Here is a 17,815-nt window from a genome sequence, read left to right as displayed (position 1 = left end):
CTTATTAGTATGCTGACAGTCACCCTTGAAAATCTTTTTTTTTTTTTTTTTTTACAAAATGTTTTATTTTCTCAGATGGAAAAAAGAAAAATAAAATGACCTCTAATATTTTGAAATACAGAACTAATTATGGTAGAGAGTGATCCTGATCCCGCTGAAGTCAACTGCGGCATTCTTTATGACATTACAGGATTGTGCCGCTATTAAGAAATAATAAGGAAATGAGATACTTTAAAGAGAGGGTTTTAAAATGAACCGGCTCTGCTGGCCTCTTTTGTAAAAATACCTTAGAGCCACTTTTATCAAGTCAAAAGGTTCATTGAAAAGAGAAATTAAAAGATGCCGCTCGCAGAGCCGGGCAAAACATGAAGTTCGCAATAAATATCTCTCCAATCCAATTATAACATTCAAATCAAGGAGGAAAAAAAAATCAGAAATATAATGAAAGCTTTCTTTCTACTGAAAAAGTATACTTCGTGTGTCCAGACCTAAGGGAATTTCCAAGTCAGCATTATAGTCGGGAAAAAATGTAATGTAAATGAGAGTGAAATAATCAAATTTTTCTGGTGGAAATAAGTGCGGTTGTTTGATGTAATTTTGACACACAGCATAATTTCAGCATCAACACTGAAGTTTAAAGGATCAGTGTGTCTTCATGAGATTTATATACAGAAAAGCCGTTCAACGGGAAAATCTAAATCAGACTTTGGTATGCACATTGGGCCCCCCTAAGACAGAAAGCCGTGCATTATATTAGTTGCAAATAGAAAGATAGAGATGACCCTTTTTCAGTAATTTCTAGGCACCCTTTCCACTTGAAAATCCAGCATGATTACGGTATATAAATCACAAGAAATGTGTGAATGTTTTCATGCTCACAAAATCAAACATTTGTTTTATGCCTCTAACTCCAGCTAAGCCATTTACGGATGCACACAGTTCTCTGCAGTGAGCTACACCGGGTTCATATCCCTATGTTTATTGCAGATGTCATTTTTAATATCACAGGGATATATTCTGAACAATTAAAACAGGGCATGTCTTTGGTGTTTTACTCAGTCTTGTAGCCTGTGTGAAATGTATTTGTAAATTTGGGTGCATTTCCAAATCAAGACAGATTCACACACCCTCATAGCCAAACCCAACACGAGAACCAACAATTAAATGAAGCCTGAGATCCAGTCCAAAGGAGGCCTATACTGAATTTAATTTTTAAATAGCTTAATTAATAGTTTCAGTTAAAGCAAAGAAGTGAAAATTGGTCAAACTATGTAAACATTGGTTAGAAAAACACAGTGTCCAGCCAAAGCAGTGTAGAAATTCTTTTAAGAATGGTCTTTAAATTTAATTTAAACCCGGTTTTCTACCGCTGGTGAAAGCCCCGTTCAGACAAGGCTGAGCCACAAAGAATTACCAAGGTATGCTGAGAGTTTATTTAGTCTTTGCTTGTTCCGAGGCTGTGTTTCACTCTGCAGTCATCATTTTCTCCCTGCTGTCAGTGTGTTGTTACCTCTCGGCAGCTTGGAATTCACTGAGAGCCTCTGTGTGTTTTGAAGCTGAGTTTAATTGCCAATGGGAGCTGTACGAACGCTACAAAACATTGCTCACAAATATTTACCAGAATTTTGAAATGAATTGGGATAGACTCCGCTATTGCACTTCTCATGTTTGCTTTCTGCAAACATTCAGGTTCAAGTTCTTATTGACATGGCTGTGGTAGATGGCAACACTTACATAAGTCCCAAGGCCAGGAGCACGCTTTGGTGCCGGAGCAATCGGGGAAGAGAAACACCACCACGTGTCTTACCCGGCCAGGAAGAGCTCACGAGCAGCCCTCAAATAATGGAAGGGTACAACCACTGATTTGCTGCTAGTTCCTGAATTCAGGAGGGATGAAGTGTCAGAAAGTGTGTCTCTCTATTCCAGGGAACAGAGAAAGGGAATTTCTTTACTCAATAAATAATTTTAGCAAGGTCTTAGCTTCCGAGATCATAACTTTTTGGTTAAAACAGCTGAACGTTTTCCATTTTGTTTGTTTCTTGTTTTGCTTTAATCTGATTGCGTTAAGAAAAAGATAGAAGAATGAAGAAAAACCGTAGGTGATGAATATCAAGATTGGCTCAAGGTTGGTGTTAGCATAAATTGCTTTAGGAAACTGACATCCACTCCATCAGCGATTCTTACTGCTACAATAAACCTCTTGAGTTTCAGCCTATATCTAGACCTAGCTAGCTGATTATTTAGTGAGTCAGAGTCCAATTTTCAGCAAAGTTTAAGGAACCAAGGCTTAGTGTGGTGAGGGAATTTGGGTAGTCCTTGTGCTCCCTTGTGGTCTATTGATGTGTATTGATTGTGATGAAACCCTGATGCCACGGAAGTCAAAGGTGACTGAATGCAGCAGAGCTAGGATTTCTCTTTATAACCTCTTCGCGCCCACAGGTTTAGCTATTTTTGGCTGTTGTGTTAGTGTGCACAGCAGAGATGCAAAAACACAGTGGGAGATGACATCCTTTTCGTGGGAAACAGCCAACCACTGGGGCTGTAGAACCTGCATTCTCCAGCTTCTCCCTAAAGTTAAACACACTGAAGGGCTTTGCTGGGCGAAAGGAAGATGTAGGAGAGGATTTTATAAATGGCAGTTGGGCAATTAATGTTAACCATCAATATCGGAATAGCTTAGATGGCATGATTAACTAGTAAGAGTTTTGAGCTGGCTGGTAATTTTAGATTAAATAGCCAGGCAGCCAGTGACTTGAATATTGATGAATATCCTGTGTTTTATTAATATGCATTCTCTATAAATTAGAGGCTTAGTACACAAAGAAGAAATCTAATGCTCTTGCTATTTTTCATTGCCACAGGTAGAGCTGAATAATTCATAGCAATTAATTTATTTCACTGATTTAGCCTTTTTGTGTGTGTGTTGAGGGGGGGAGCATAAGTAGTCTGCAGGTAATTTTTTTCACATTTATTTATTATAAATAACTCACCAAACACATTTGAAGACTAGCTCTTAGGTGCAGTGATATTTTTTTAAATTAAACCGAAGAACATGGGATAAACTTGGGCAGAACTGCAAGCAATCCACCAGTCATTACAAGAAACCAAGTGAATTTTAAATTGCAAAAAAAGCACAACTAATTGTAAATTAATTGATTGACTGTTGTAATTGATTGGTGCAATACCAGTTGCACTGCATGTTTCTGCTCCTCATTTAATTGATTGTAATTCTTTAGGACCAAGATTTTCTTATAACTATGTTTGCGTGCAGATTTTGCTATCTGTAACTAGTCACTAATGCATTTTAAATGGAGTGGATGGAATGCTGCTCCTTTTGAAACCATGGGAAGCTTTACCATTGACTTTGGAAGGTATGGGATTTCACCTCCTGATGAAAACATTCCAGAAAATCCCTGTTGTGCAAATAGAGCAATAACACATCCAACCCAAATTACGTTTGGTATTTAAGCAAATCTGCACAGGATCCAAACGCAGTTTTTTATTTCTTACTTTTCTTAGGTGGGGAGATGGTGCAGCTCTAACTCTGAGGTGCAATTCAGCGTGGCTGCATCCACAACTCAGCGTCACACGGTCACACACGCAGCTGGTAATATCCAGACACACATGAGGAGGAGGAGGCTGTATGACTGCTGCCTCTCCCTTTTGCTTGTTCTTGCAACATACTGCACAGCAGTGAGAGTTGCATAGCACACAATAAATCGTTGCTTCATTACGCTCCTTCTGTAGGCTTGTTTAGGGCACCTACCCCAGTACCAGCTCCAGAGGATTGTATGCTCTTCCCAAAAGTTCCTCTCATATATAGACTTCCGTTTTGATTTGCTGAGGGAAAAGAAAATCTCCATGTCTTATTTTCAAAATGACTTCTTAGTGCACACAGCAATTCACATTGCTGAACCTCCTAAGAAAATAATTTGGGCAATGTCTGGAGATGATTTTAATTTGTAGGTAGATGATTTTGTCACGAGGAGGCAAGAGGCTAAAGAAGGGTTTTGTGACTTGTCAACATAAAGTATTAGCAAATGAAGCTTTCCTTCACTCCTTTCTTCTTTCTTCTCTTCTTGACTGCCTGCCTTTTTCCTTTCCTTCCCTTCTTTCTTGCTTCCATACACAGAAGCTGTCAAGCCATTACCTAAACAGGTTTTGTTGAATTGTTCTCAGCTGTAAAAGAAGCCTACGTACCTCCAATAAAAAATAGCGTGAGGTCCATGTTCACTTCATATGCCCTTGGCCAGCCCCAGCCTACGCTTGTGCAGGGAGGCACTAGCCTGATAGAACAAGAATTACCTAACTTAGTAACAAGGAACAATATTCAGCTTTGCTGATTTTGTTAAAACAGTATTTATTTACTGAAACAATCCAGAACCGGTAATGTACCTGCAATGCATTTGAATGGATGGAGTGGCAATGTAAGAAATTGGGTATGTTCACTGCAGTGAGGTTGGGTTTTGCTGCAGTGTGACAAAGTGATTTAGGATCTGATCCAGACTCCTTGGAAATCAATGGAAATGTTACCCTTGACTTTAGTGGGCTTTGGAGCCAGTTCTAGTTGTGGCAACAATGATTTTAAGGGGGGGGGGGGGGGGGGATAATTTTCGGGCTTAACAGATTCAGCATTTTGAATTGGTAGTCTTGTTTGTACAAGCTTTATTTCCTGACTTTGTCTGAATGTTTTTGCACCTGCCTTGCTCAGGTCAGCCGTCCCACGAAATGCAGTAGATTTCCGTTTTGTGACCCCACTGAAATTTTGTAGATTATTCTGATGTGAAATTCAAAATCATTTTAAATTTACTCAAAAAGTGACCTGCCTTCACAAAGAGCTCCCTGAGCTCTCTGAGCAAAAATGGGATGTCTTCAAAGCCTTAATGAGACACAAAAGTCTGCTTTGTTTAATCTAAGGTTTTGTTTTGCATACTTCATTGTCTCTCAGAGACCTGGATGCAATTCTTATTTGTTCTTAAACACTTACAAAGGTCCTAGGAATAGAAGATGTGCTGAGGTACCAGAAAAGACTTTTTCCAACACCCGCTGCAACCTGAGCCCCCCATAAACATTTAGGACTCAGCGAGAACTGTACCCAACTCTATTTGATGGCAGTACAGTAGTGACCTTCTACATTGATTAAAGAAGTCACATTGATTGACTTTGAAGGGAGCCACATCCACCCTTCTTCTGCCAAAAAGGCAGTGGCTGCAATGTGAAGCCTCAAGAGTGGGGCATTGCTCCTCCAAGTACATGGAAGGCATCCAAGGGGAACTGGATAATGCAGATAATGGGATAGGGTTCCTCCCCTTCTCTCCCTAAATACCATATAGCTAGATTTTAGCTATCCAGAATCAAGCCTTAGAAGACTTTGATAGCAAATTAAAAGCTGATAATGCTAAGGGAAAGAGCTCTTTTTACAGGTTACATAGGATGTTCAGCAGTTGAGAGTGTCAAAAAGGACTGGTAATTTTGACTCTGTAGGGAACTTGACTGGTGATGGGGAAAGGCTGATGCTGTGAGGATCAGCATGAACAACCCAGTGGAAGGGACAGCGTGGTGAGGAAAAGAACTTTATCCCTCTGGAAAACCGACCTCTGATGGTTTTCCATGCTGTCACCTTGGGGTGTCTTGTTTGAGAGAGGTTAATAATACCCAGTTTTCCAAAGATGCACAATATCTTAACAATATCTGGCATCTTTAAGGCTCCTTGGGTTGGCACTGAGAAATACTGGCATCCGGAATTGTCGCCTCTGAAAATCTAGGCCACTGAACCTGATATAAACTATCAGAAACCAGAGATGAGGGAGTATTTATGTTGGTGAATGTGTAGTAGCTTGAAAACTACAAATCAAAATAATTCACCCTTTTATGTGTAAATCTCTTTATCTTTGATATACGAATTGAAAAGCTGTCTACTTTCCTTGTAGTTTCCGTAAGTAAACTGCGTGCAACCCACTACAATGCTATTTAAGCATTATTTAAAGTGCAGACTTGTTAAGGTCAAGAAAGCTCATCTGTATGCTAAAACGGAACGGACTGAACCTTACACCTAAAACCAGCAAACAAGGAGGTCTCAAGTTCCACCATTCTCTTCTGACAAGGGTACAGCATGACAAATGGTGAAGCACCAAAAGATCAAAGTGCTTTTTCAGGGAGAACGGTAAAATCAGAGACAGAAAGACACTAAGTCCTGGTGCAGGTATCTGCTGTTCGAGAGCAGCCTTCCTCAAACATGACACTGCTAGCTCATTGCAAAGGGATGGGGCAGAACTGCAAACTGGGAAGAATAGCATTGGTACTTTTCAATTCTGCATGGTGAAAAGAAACTTTCCCATGCACATGGAAGGACAATGTCATGTGTTTTGCTCATATTCTAGAATTACTTGCCTCTGTCTGAAGCTGTCCTGCCTTTCTGAAGGATTATCCCCCTAAATAGCTGCTTTAGAAAGCATATTCTATGTGATGATAACACAAAGCAGAAGGTGGATGATTAACACCAACTAAGGTTATTTGTGAGAACCTAGGAAACAATAGCTTCATAAATCATTTGTCTTATTAACTGTAGTTCTTCCCATGTAATTTGGTCATCATTGGGCAAGCTGAGTTTCAGTACTCTTTTAAGCAGAGAACCAACTGATGTTAGCTGAAGTTTGTGGAATTGTTGAAGGTACAATGAATAGCAGAGTATTGAAAAAAGAACCAACAAAGCAAAGCAAAAACCTTCTGGTATTTTTCAGCACATTTTTTTTTCCCAGATATTTTTAATCTATTTAAGCTTACTGGTAGTAGCATTGCTTCTCTTGCCTACACTTCAGCTAGTGTAGGCACATGCACTACTATTTTTGTTTGGAGCAATAGTGTAGTTTTACAGTAGTCCTCTGGTTGTCTCTTCTTTTTTGGGACAATAGTTCAGCTTCAGAGCATTTTTGGAGCGTGAGGAGATCCACTAGGGAGCTCTCTCCAAAAGCTAATCAGACCTTGGTGGGACATTCAGCTCTGGTCCCAAGGGTGAGCCACGCTACCATGAAGTTCTCTGGGGTGTAGGTAACACCACTTTGCAAGAGAAGTGCTGTCAACCCACTCTAAGCACCTGTGCCACCCTGGAGTGGAGCTTGTTCTACAGAGAGGATCAAATGCTTTATATGATGCCCTTTTTGTTGGTGTCTGGCAGTTCTTGCTACTGCTGTTCCTCCTTCTTCCACCAAGTCTTCTGGCTCATTATCCTTTCTGTTCATTAACTGTCCCATCTTCTGTAGCTGTTCCTTCTTGTTGCTCTCCTTATTTTTTTCTACTTTTATCACGTTTTGTGATCCCTTTTCCAATTTCCAACCTTAGTCTCCCAGAAGACCTGGAGTGGTGACGTCTGGACCGAGAAGAGATCACACTGCTTATAAAACTGCACCATGAGGAGGCCAAAAGTTTCTTCAGCAGCAGGAGGTAAGCCAGGACTGCTGGCGGGTATGAGGACCGGAGAGCAATGCTACATACATTCAAGAAGAAGAAAGTGGTGCTTTTGAGGAACAGAGACTTTGGGGCAGCATCACAGTCCTCTAGAGAAAGCTCAAAGAGATCTTCAGGTGAAAGCACACCACCCAGCCAGCTGCCTGTTGGGTTTAGCCCTTGGACGTCTGGGGTCTGCACACCAGAGACTGAGAACTCTTGACTTATCCTAATTTTCCTCTTTGTGGACTTCTGATGTGACGGGAATGGCACCAAAAATTCAGTGTACCTGCTTTGCCATAACTTTTCCATACTGCTAACTTTCCCAGGACTACATTCCTTTCAAATTACGGGAACTTAATTATGTGAGGCTTAATTTCAGTTGCTTGGCCAGCTTTAAAAATATATATTCAAATTTGGACCTAAGGGGCAGAATTTGGGGAGCCTCTCTGTCCTTTCACTTTGTGTTAGTGTAAATGAAGAAACTATGCCTGTGAATCTCTGCTTTATTACACCTCTTCCAAGTCAGTCTCACTTCTGCTGAGACTTCCCAGACTTTCAGCAATCTAAGAGGGAGAATGAACTACCCCTAATATTATAGTCTATGCTTCTGAAACAGTACAAACAAAAGATATGTCTCCTGCTTACACATTTTCTTGTAAATAAAATGTGTTGAGACCAGATATGGCGTTACACTGATTTTACACCATATAAAAATATGTATTGTCATTTTACATAGAAATGCTGTGTTGTCTGTATGTATGCTGAGTAGATGTTAGAGTGTTTAATTGCAGTGTAAAAGAATGGAGAGGGGGAACTGAAGGAGGGGTACGGAGGAGAGAGAAGGTAAAAGGGCACAAAAGAGGAATGGTGGAATTGGAGGCTAGTATTGTCAGAGCATTACTGGAGAATTCCTATGATTAGGACTCACTACCTTCCTAACATTTCCTTCCATTCTAATCTGCTGCTCAGGTGATCAGTAATGAATGACCTCCCAGTTTCATTGCTCACTCCTTCTAGAAGCTTTTGCATCATTTTGCTCCCCTCCCCAAGATCTTATTTCTTAAGAACTTCTAAGAAGTTAAGGCACTAAGACATCATTTTTCTGCTGTAGTTGATGTGTTCTAGTATACCCGTGTTGGTATTTTGATAGCAAGGGTCCCACAGCACTTTGTGTTACACTTCCGTCTATCACACTGTGATGATCAAGAATACATTGCAGCTGATGTGCAAACACTGATGTATATCTGGTGTTGGGCACCCACCTCCAACTCGGCAGATTAAAAACCCTAAAAAGAAGGCAACAAAGGAGATGTGTTTTGTTTGTAGTTTGTTTTTTTTTTTAAACATCCCAACCAGCTAGTGGATTATCCTCAGTGCAGTGGCATCGTGCCCCTGTCTTCCACTGTGTAGTGGTGCTACAGCATGCAGAATAGATAAATAACAAGGCTGCACCTCTGCTTTAGGGAGTGACCTTGCCTCGTCGGTGAGGCTGTGCAGGAGAGGGCTCCTTGCAGGGCCTGCTGCTGTATCTTCAAGGGCTGAGGGTTGAGTTCCTTCTGCAGGAGGGAAGAGAGGAAATGACCTTCACCCAGATGAGCAAGGAACAACAGGAAACCCTTGTGGTTTGAAGCTCTGTCCGCTTCCCACCCCCCAGAATCTGGCACTCGGGGACGGTTTGATGGACTGTCAGGGTTTAGCTGCTGCACGTATATTAACAGAGTATGTTGATGATTCATGACAAAGTGGTGTGTGCTGATTTAAGAGATGGACTAGCCATTCTGTAATGGATTTGAGAATTCCCAATCAGATCGTACTTAGTTTTATCAAGCAGGAAGCTGGCAGGCTGTGTTTTAATCAACTGATAGCATCACTTGGCAATTGGCATCCCACTGGTGAGCGGGTGAGCTCTAAGAATACTTCCCAAAGACCAGCTCGTGGAGCTGCAGACAGCAACATCCCCTCAGATTTCCCAAGTTTACCTCCCTGTTGTTCTGTTGAGCCAGTTTCTTCCCCAAAAGAAACTTCCAGCTGGAAGTGCAGAACGATGTGGCACATACAGATCCTTTGCTGCTCTTTTGCCAGTGTTGGAGGGGGGAATGAAATGAGGCAGAAGACATTTGTTCAGTCTTCTAGGAACATATGTCAAAACAACCTCCTGGATATAGCACGAAATCCCAGAACTGTGCAAATTTAAAGATGTGATGCTGGCATAAGTCTGTGAGCACTCATGCTCTGTAAGTGTGATCAGTCTGTGGCATGGGACTGCACCAGGTGGGACACGTCCTTTTCTCCTTTGAGCCAGGCTGCTTTGTGGCCTGCTATCCCACTCCATCTCCCATGCAGCACCTTGTATTCTCACCTACACCAGCAGGCATGCAGAATGTTCTCCTTCAGGATGAAGCACAGCAGCCTCCTTATTGCTTCCACACAGCTTCAGTTGAGCATCTTCACAGTGCAAACTCTCAGGTGCCATAGCTACCTTAAATAATTTCCTGCTCAGGATTTATGTGCTATCACAATTATTGAGCTATGCAGCCATCTGCACCCACGTAGCTTTATTTGAGCACAGAATCAAACCTGGGGAGCGGGTTTGTTGTGCCTAGCTCCTATGTAGTAGTTGCTGTGCTTAGCAACCCACCTCCAATATAAATATATCTGCTACTCTCAAGAGCAGGCTTTGAAAAGCACCAGAAGGGATCACTCCCCCATAAGGATTTATTTCAGCATTGCAGAGCAGTGAGGACTTGCATGGAGAAATCCTGCTTCCAGTTATCTTTCCATTCGGAGAGGTCAAGACTTCACTGAGGGCTGATGGGGCTCAGGTGAAGCTTGCTGTGATGAGCCCCCTTTAAAGATCATAGAAATACAGAATTATAGAACCATTTGAGTTGGAAGGGACCATTAAAGGTCACGGAGTCCAACTCCCCTGCTATGAACAGGGAAAAAATGGATCCTGTGGGATCTGCTCTTGAGCTGTGCTGCCACACAGGGGGCCATCAGTGCTGGTTTTGTGTAGGGGTCCCATAGCACCTCCTAACCAGCCAAGGGTTGCTCCAGGGAAAAACTCAGCAAGCTGTTAGATAACTAGATCATCCTCCTTGTTCCACACGGATCAGGTGCTGGTGGCCCGCAGAAGGGAATAGGATGCAAAATTGCCGTACTGACAGAAAGCAATAAAAGTGAAAGTGTGGTGTGAGTAGCAGGGAGGAGTCATTCAGTGGGAAATGGCACGCTTAAAATGGTGAATCCTGTGTGAGGGATGTGGTGTAAATATAGGGACCGAACAGTGGTTTGTGCAGATGAGTGGAAGATGCAGTGAAGATTATTAATCAGCTCTGTAATTTAAGGGGAAATTTTAACTTCTGCCTCTCTTATGGTCTGCTATCCATTATGTGAAAATCAGAGAAACCAAAAAAAGATCCCTGTCTCCAGTGTCACCCCACCTGGGCGCTTCACCAGACAATGGCACCTGGTGCAAGAACCTACGTTAAGATTTCCAGTGCTGAAGTCACCAAACAGACATGGGAGAGCAAAGCTGCAAAAAGGCATGGGTTTTCCCTCCCTGGATTGGAGATGATGTGAAATCACAGAATTTCCACAAGGTGGTTGTATGTGTAAGCACTCCTATTAGTGTGTTTTAGAAGTTAAAGTAAAAGCATATCTTGAAGACATACTCAATGATTTAATTTTAAAACAAAGTAATTAATTTATCTTAGTAAGTGGAGGAAAACCCCCAGTGAAGAGCCTAATCTTGACTTTCCCACCAATATTTTGTGGATTTAAGTTCATTTATTACACTGTTTGCTTGCTTTTACAAAATCCCCACCAATAGAATGATTTAATTTCTGAGAGTGTCTCCAGGGACAGGAGGCCACACTACAATATCTCACATTATGTGTCTTTCGGTCAATGTCTCCTGGATCATAAAAACAATAGAAAGGAAATGGTACCTGAACAGCAGATTCACCCTCCTTTTCCCTTTTCTGAGCTGTTTTGCTCAGCATGTGCTAGCACAGAGACTTGCTAGCAACTTGCTTAAGCACTGTTTTCAAGGCAGCAAAGATAAATTGCATAAATCTCAGTCTGCATCCCTGTCCCTCCAGTGGGGTCCTTTGAGTTAGAAGAGGTTTTCTGGGGGATGATCCTGTTGCTTTCAATATTATTTTCAAATTCGAATCTAATGCTAGAGCATCAACCCCAGCTCATCCAGCTGACCACAAAGACCGTAATCAGTTTGATTTTATAGGGTAAATCCATTCCAGATTACCACTCCAACTGCATATTTCTGCATGTAGGAAGTCTGCACTAAACTGGTTGATTAATACCTGGTTATGGGGTGCAATTACAACATAACTGTGCAATGGGAAGATAATCTGTAAAAAAAAAAAAAACATTGAGGTTGTCAGAAGAAAAGGAAAAAAATCAGGACTGAAACAGCTCTCACAATTTCTCATTTCCATTTATTAAAAAAAAAAAAAAAAAGAAGTAATTGAGACTTAAAAGAGAAAGAAAGAAAAGCCCTCCATGACTTTAAGTGTAAAATCCATTTTAGTAGCAGGAAGCTGTTATATGGTTAGAGCAGTTATTTTTATTGTCTGTCTGGGTATAGTTTTTAACTGCAGGCACAGGATAAATCAATAGTGTCATAAAGCTACTCTCACCCGGTGCCCTTTCTAAAGGGACATTGTTCAGTGGCTGTGCTGGATGTGACACAGGCTGCTGCTTTGATGCACAGAATTACGCCGCGGCTGTGTGCTAAGGGAGAGCTTGGAGTGCGATGCATCTTTAGCGGCATCTCCTCACCCTTGTGTTCCAAGAGCCACCAGATTAAAAGCAAAACAAAGCACTCACAGAGAAAAAAAAAAACACAGAAGTACTTCATCAGAAAACGGTGGGTGGGCTATTCTGGCTGCTCTCTTGCGAAAGATACTCTCAATGAATTTGTCCATTCATAAATCTTCTCGAATTCCAAGACAATCCAAGAAGAGAAAGCTTGCAGTGATTCGTAGCGTGGTCCCAACAGCTTAAACCTGAGCATAGTCTGCTCCTTCCCGCAGCAGGGTTGGATGTAGCGAGACCTGACTGCAGGAAGCTGGAGCTTGATAAATTCGGCCTGGAATTGTGCTTTTTTAATAGCAAGAGTAGTTAACGGCTGGAACAGTTGGCTTAGGAATGCAGCGGATTTAGCACTGCTTTCAGTCTCTAAATCAAGAGTGAGTGTCTTTCCAAAGATATGCAATAGCTTCAGCAGAAGTTATGGCTTTGATGCTGAAATGAGTGGGTGAAGTTCTTCAGCTGTGTTGCATAGGAAACAAAACCAGATGATGGCGATGGTCCTTTTCAGCCACTCTAATCCATTAAATCCTCGTTGGGGGCCTATCGCATGCTGGGGTTTAAAGCAGTCTGTTGGCTTTTCTGGATGGTTTCTGTGGGCGATACACATTCCAGAGCTGGGGCTGACAAACTCCATCTAAATGTGTATCCGGAATTGACACACTTCATCATTTACAGCTCTTTAATCATTGCCTCTGAATGCCACTCCAGAGCCATTCCCCTGCAGCTGAGCTCACTTTGTATCTCCTGTGCAGTGTGAGTGTTCGCTGGCAAAGCAGAGATGCACCAGGGGCTGATCCCAGCTGAAACCCACCCCAGAACAGCCACCAGTGACCTGGGCCATGGAGAGGTAAACCCTAGCAGATCAAATTCTTAGGAGACTCTTATTGTCAGCAAAGAACGCTGTCAAGCAAATTAATCACTCCTCTCCTTGCTTTTGCATCGCAACTTCCCCAGGTTGGCACTTGTGACAAAGGCACGAAAGCTGTTCTTGTGCTGCAAGTAGGAGGTGCAGACAGCGACAATCTGTGCCCTGTCTGTGGAATCGATGCCGAGACAGCTCTATTTTCACATCCAGTCACACGCCGATTGGTATTACCTTAGGATTTGTTTGGGGGACGGCTATTGAGAAGTGGAATTGGAGTTGGGATTTAGTGAGATTAAAGGAAACAACAGAAAGATAACACAAGTGGTTCCTGAAGGCAGCACAGCTCGTAAGTCTGCTCGGTGAGTGTGGGAGCCATTGATGGCAAATAACGTTCGTCTCAGTAACCTAATCTTTGTTTCCCTTCTCTCTGCAAAATGCTTAGTGCTGGATTTTGATGTCTATAAATACTGGTCTGGGTTTCCCTTCCTTTCCTCCCATGTTGTATGGGAAGCACAGACCTTGCACCCAGGCTGCCGACTCGCTCCTGGCCCCATGCGCATGAGCTGCTCCCCTGGGAACCCCAGTACTTGGGAACCTGAGCAGCAAATGTTGGGGAACCAAAGACACCCTCATGGATATGAGAAACAGCATAGAGAAAAGCCCACAAACACTTCCCAGATTGCCCAACTTTTTTGCAAATAGCTGGTGGCTGCCTGAATAGCAGAAAGCAGCGACAATAATAATAAATTACAGTAAATACCATGCTGCCAGAAGTGACAGCAAACCAAACCCACTGCTGTTCAGAAGTGAATTGGAGAAAATATTTCTTAATCTCTTTTTGTGTTATTCAGTCAGCCGTAATGATTTATAGTACTCCAAAGAAGTTACTGTACAGAGTTGTTTCTTAATCATCCGTCGTAGCATCTTGCTATTATCTGCATGTGTCTGTGCTTTGGCGGAGGCTCCAGCGCGGTTCGATGCAGTCGTTTCACTGGGGAAAATACTGCTGATATGAGGTCTGAGATGGGAAAGCTGTGCTCATCCATCGCTGAGCAGTGCCTCGCGTGGAGGTGTTGCGCAGGAGATGTGTGGTTCGGGCCTTTTTGGCTGTGTGAGGCATTGACATAGACTGCCCAGGGAGGTGGTGTAGTCACCATCCCTGGAGGTTTTCAAGAAAGGGGTAGATGTGGCACCGAGGGACGTGGTTAGTGGGCATGGTGGGGGTGGGCTGATGGATGGACTGAGTGATCTTAGTGGTCTTTTCCAACCTTAATGGTTCTCTGACTCCATGATTCTATGAGTAGTCCATGTTCAGTGCTGGCTGGGCTCTGGGAGCTTGGGTTTGGGTTGGTGTGCATCGGGAGGATGTAGGGAATGTCTGTGGGCATGCTTATGGTCAGCCTAGGAAAATAAAATGGTGGGGGATAAATGAACACAGTATCAATTGTGGCTGTCTTTGTCAACTTATTACCAAAGATTTATAAGTGACGCAGTGAGGACTGCTCAGTGACACATTTTAATTTAATTAAATTTCCTGTTGGATTGATGTCTGATCAATCAATAATGTTAATGTTTTTGCAATTTAGAGATTAAAGCTTGGATGAGCGGATATTGAAATACTCTCACATCCAGCTGCCTGGGAATATATTCTTCTGCTTCCATTTCTCCGAAAACACGATTTGGGTTGGGATGCACACTGGGGCTTACGCCAACCCTGGAAGTTTTGCTGCCTCCTGGCAGTGGGTACAGAGCCATGCAGCAGTGCTGCTGCTTGGAGAGACCCAGTTACATAGACTGTAAGGCCCAGGTCTGGGCAAAATACTTCTCTTTCTGATGTTTAGTGTGGAAAAGGTTTGAGGAGTGGGGCATTGCTGGAGTGATTCTCCCTTTTGCTCTACTCTTCATGCTCTGCAAAGCAGCAGTGCAGAGGTTGCACCTTAGGAACCTAATGGCCACCAAGGTGTCCCTCCTCCACGTTCCAGATGCCATTCACAGGTCCACATTCCCACCAGAGCCTCCTGCAGCAACAAGTTTGCTGCCTTCCAGGCTGAATCCAGGTCCAGAGCTGAACCTGAGTTCCTCAAAGCTCCTTGCCTGCCCAGATTTCTCACGGATGAGCTAATTGCACTCCACCCTCTTCGGGCTCTGAAGATAAAGAGATGCTGCAGCATGTCCGCAGAACAGCTTTTTTTCTCTCACTTCGTTCAGTGCCTCAAATACTTTTGTAGTGAGGTCAGGAGAGGTTTTAATGTCTTCAGGGGAGTTATTCTGCACTGACTTTTGCATGAGGCAGCGAGGTCTTACACAGCCCTTTAAAGACTTATGACTCAAGTGAAAAAAAAGAAAAATCTACATTTTCAAACTTATAAAAGTGTGAAGCCAAATTTCATTTGAGTTGCGGCCGTGACCACTGTCTCAGTAAGTCAAGCTCATTTGTCAGCTCCTAGCACAGCTGAAGCAGACAGACCCTCAGGTCTGCAGGCTCAGCTGTCCTGCTCACAGTGCCTAGGTCTGGTGGGGGGTGCTACACAGGTGCTCGTATGCTGATCGTATCAGAGGAGCCTTAAAAGGGCCAATGTTGTACCCAGTTTCATTATTGTTTTGTAAACTCTGGAAAATCTATACTCTAACCCACAAGGGAAAAAGACGTTTCTCCCAGAAATGTACCAAAAGAGTTAGGCAGGCTGTAGGAAGCACTGCAGCTGATTTGGGCGGAATGGCCGCTGGCACTGCAAGAATCTCACTTCTGTCTTTGTTGTGAGCACAGGAAGGCTTGACAAGTGAGCTCTCCCGGGTGTTGCCTTTGGGACAGAGGTGGGTATTGGAGGCCTGGGGGTGTGCAGGTGGGTGTGTGGGAGTGTGTGTCTGCACACAGGGCAGAGGAGGGTGTTTATGCTTTGGAACAGACTGAGGGAAGTGAACTACAGCTAAACTAACTTATTAGGTGTGAGCTCTGATATGTAACGCTTTCAAGGCCAGCTTCCATATGCGGGACTGCTATACACTGGGGGCCAACTAACTAAGATTTTTTTTCTCTTGTCCTTCCTCTTCCTTCCTTCTTTCCTTTCTTCCTCTTCCTTTCTTCCTTTTTTTCGCTTCCTTCCTTCCCTCCTTCCTTTCTTCTTTTCTCCCTCTCCCTCTTCCTCTCCTCTCCCCCACCTTGCTCACTGGGCATGCAGGTTTCAGCCCCAGCCAGTTTGCTATCTGGGGGTTTTAATACGTTAGGAAGGTGGAAGTGCATGGCAAGGACACACTTTCAGCCCCATGACTGCAATCCTGCATTGAAGTCAGCACAGCCAGCATCTACAGCCTGCTTTTTGGAGTTCATTTTACCCTGAAGAGTAAATTTCTATCGGAAAGTAATTTATGATCTGAGAGGGCTGTCACTTACAAGCTAGTAAAAGAACTTCAGCTGCACTTTTACTGCCTTCAGCATCAAACATCCATGCTGAGGGTGGGAACGGGCCCTTTCTTGCCAATTGTGATACAGCACCATCTATAACACAACCATGTGGGTTTCTGGCTTGCATTCACCTGGTTACCAGGCAGCGAGTTAGAATCCAGATTATTGGCATTATACCATGACTTAACGACTCTATATCAGGCCACAGCATGTGGGGGGGGGGGGAATACGGCAACACCCAGCAGCCACAAGCAGCCAGAGTGTTGGGCTGGTGTTACACGAAGGGCACGGCAGGTCAAGCCTTTTGCAGCAATCTATCAGGTCTGAAGGAAAAGCACATGCTCTTACCCTTTGCGTTCAGGAGCTGCCCGCTGTGCCCTGGAAGTCATTGCATTTGTGTTTATGCCCTCAAAAATGAATTGTGAGGAGCTGCATGCCCTCCCATCCCCATGCAGCTGCTGTAACACCCAGCTCCGTGCTAAGCTGTGAGTGTTTTTTGCTTGTTATGCCTTCAAAACCCAGAAGAGATGAAAGTGAAAACGGATCCATGGGGAAAGCCTCAGCGCAGTAGTCTGCAGGTCCTGCTGAGAAATGTGCAAAAGAGCCAAGCTTGGGTGGGTGGGTTGGAACAGAGACCTGAAGCTGTGATCTAGATGATGGAGAAAAATGGCTCAGAAAGAAATGCTCCTGTTTCTACACATGTGCAAGAGGTCTGGGCTTCCAAAGTGGAAGGGGAATAGAGAAAAGTAGAGATATAGGTTATTCTTTCCATGTATATTTTTAATTATGGCTCATATATCATTCTTAGCGTTGCCTTGAGCAAAGAAAGATAAAACAGCAGAAGCAATAGCCAGGTTTTCACACACGTAGCCAGACTCAAAATCAATGGAAGTGAGGTATCTAAATAGCTTTAAAAACCTGACCACTAATTCCCCAAGGGCCCCCTTGGATATCACAACCTTAAATCCTTGCGGACGTCTCCTGACATTGCTCAGGAGCTTGAAGTCAGGACAGAGTTTGATTATCATGGGAAGGGCTGAAAAAAGGTTCTTGTTAAGGCTGGCCGACTCAAAGCTGTGAGCTCTCATTGCTCCTCGTCTCTTTGGTCACAAGGAGCATTCAGCTCCTTGCCAGCAGTTAATCAGAGAATTTGGTGACTGTCCACCAATGTATTTTAGCAAATGCTCATTCCCCGCCCACATTCAAATATTTTACAGGTGAAAACGACCTTGGTAGGAGAGGAGGAACAAAGGCCATCCACTCTT

General features: G+C 43.3%; 1 protein-coding gene across 3 annotated transcripts in view; it reads left to right on the top strand.

The window, feature by feature from the left end:
* The window catches only part of MAF (MAF bZIP transcription factor), a 160,954-nt gene that overhangs the window by 46,765 nt on the left and 96,374 nt on the right, over positions 1-17,815 (top strand). For 2 of the 3 annotated variants that reach the window (XR_002442085.1, XM_021408206.1), the window contains one exon: positions 7,339-8,126. The exons of the other annotated variant lie outside the window; for it this stretch is intronic. The gene's annotated coding sequence lies outside the window, so the exon portion shown is untranslated. Of the gene's footprint in view, positions 1-7,338; positions 8,127-17,815 lie in introns of those variants that run through there. 3 annotated transcript variants of the gene reach the window in all.

The sequence above is a fragment of the Numida meleagris genome, chromosome 10 (genome assembly GCF_002078875.1).
Source record: "Numida meleagris isolate 19003 breed g44 Domestic line chromosome 10, NumMel1.0, whole genome shotgun sequence".
Taxonomy (NCBI): domain Eukaryota; kingdom Metazoa; phylum Chordata; class Aves; order Galliformes; family Numididae; genus Numida; species Numida meleagris.
Note: the sequence above shows the minus strand (reverse complement) of the source record. Positions and strands in the feature narration are given on the sequence as shown.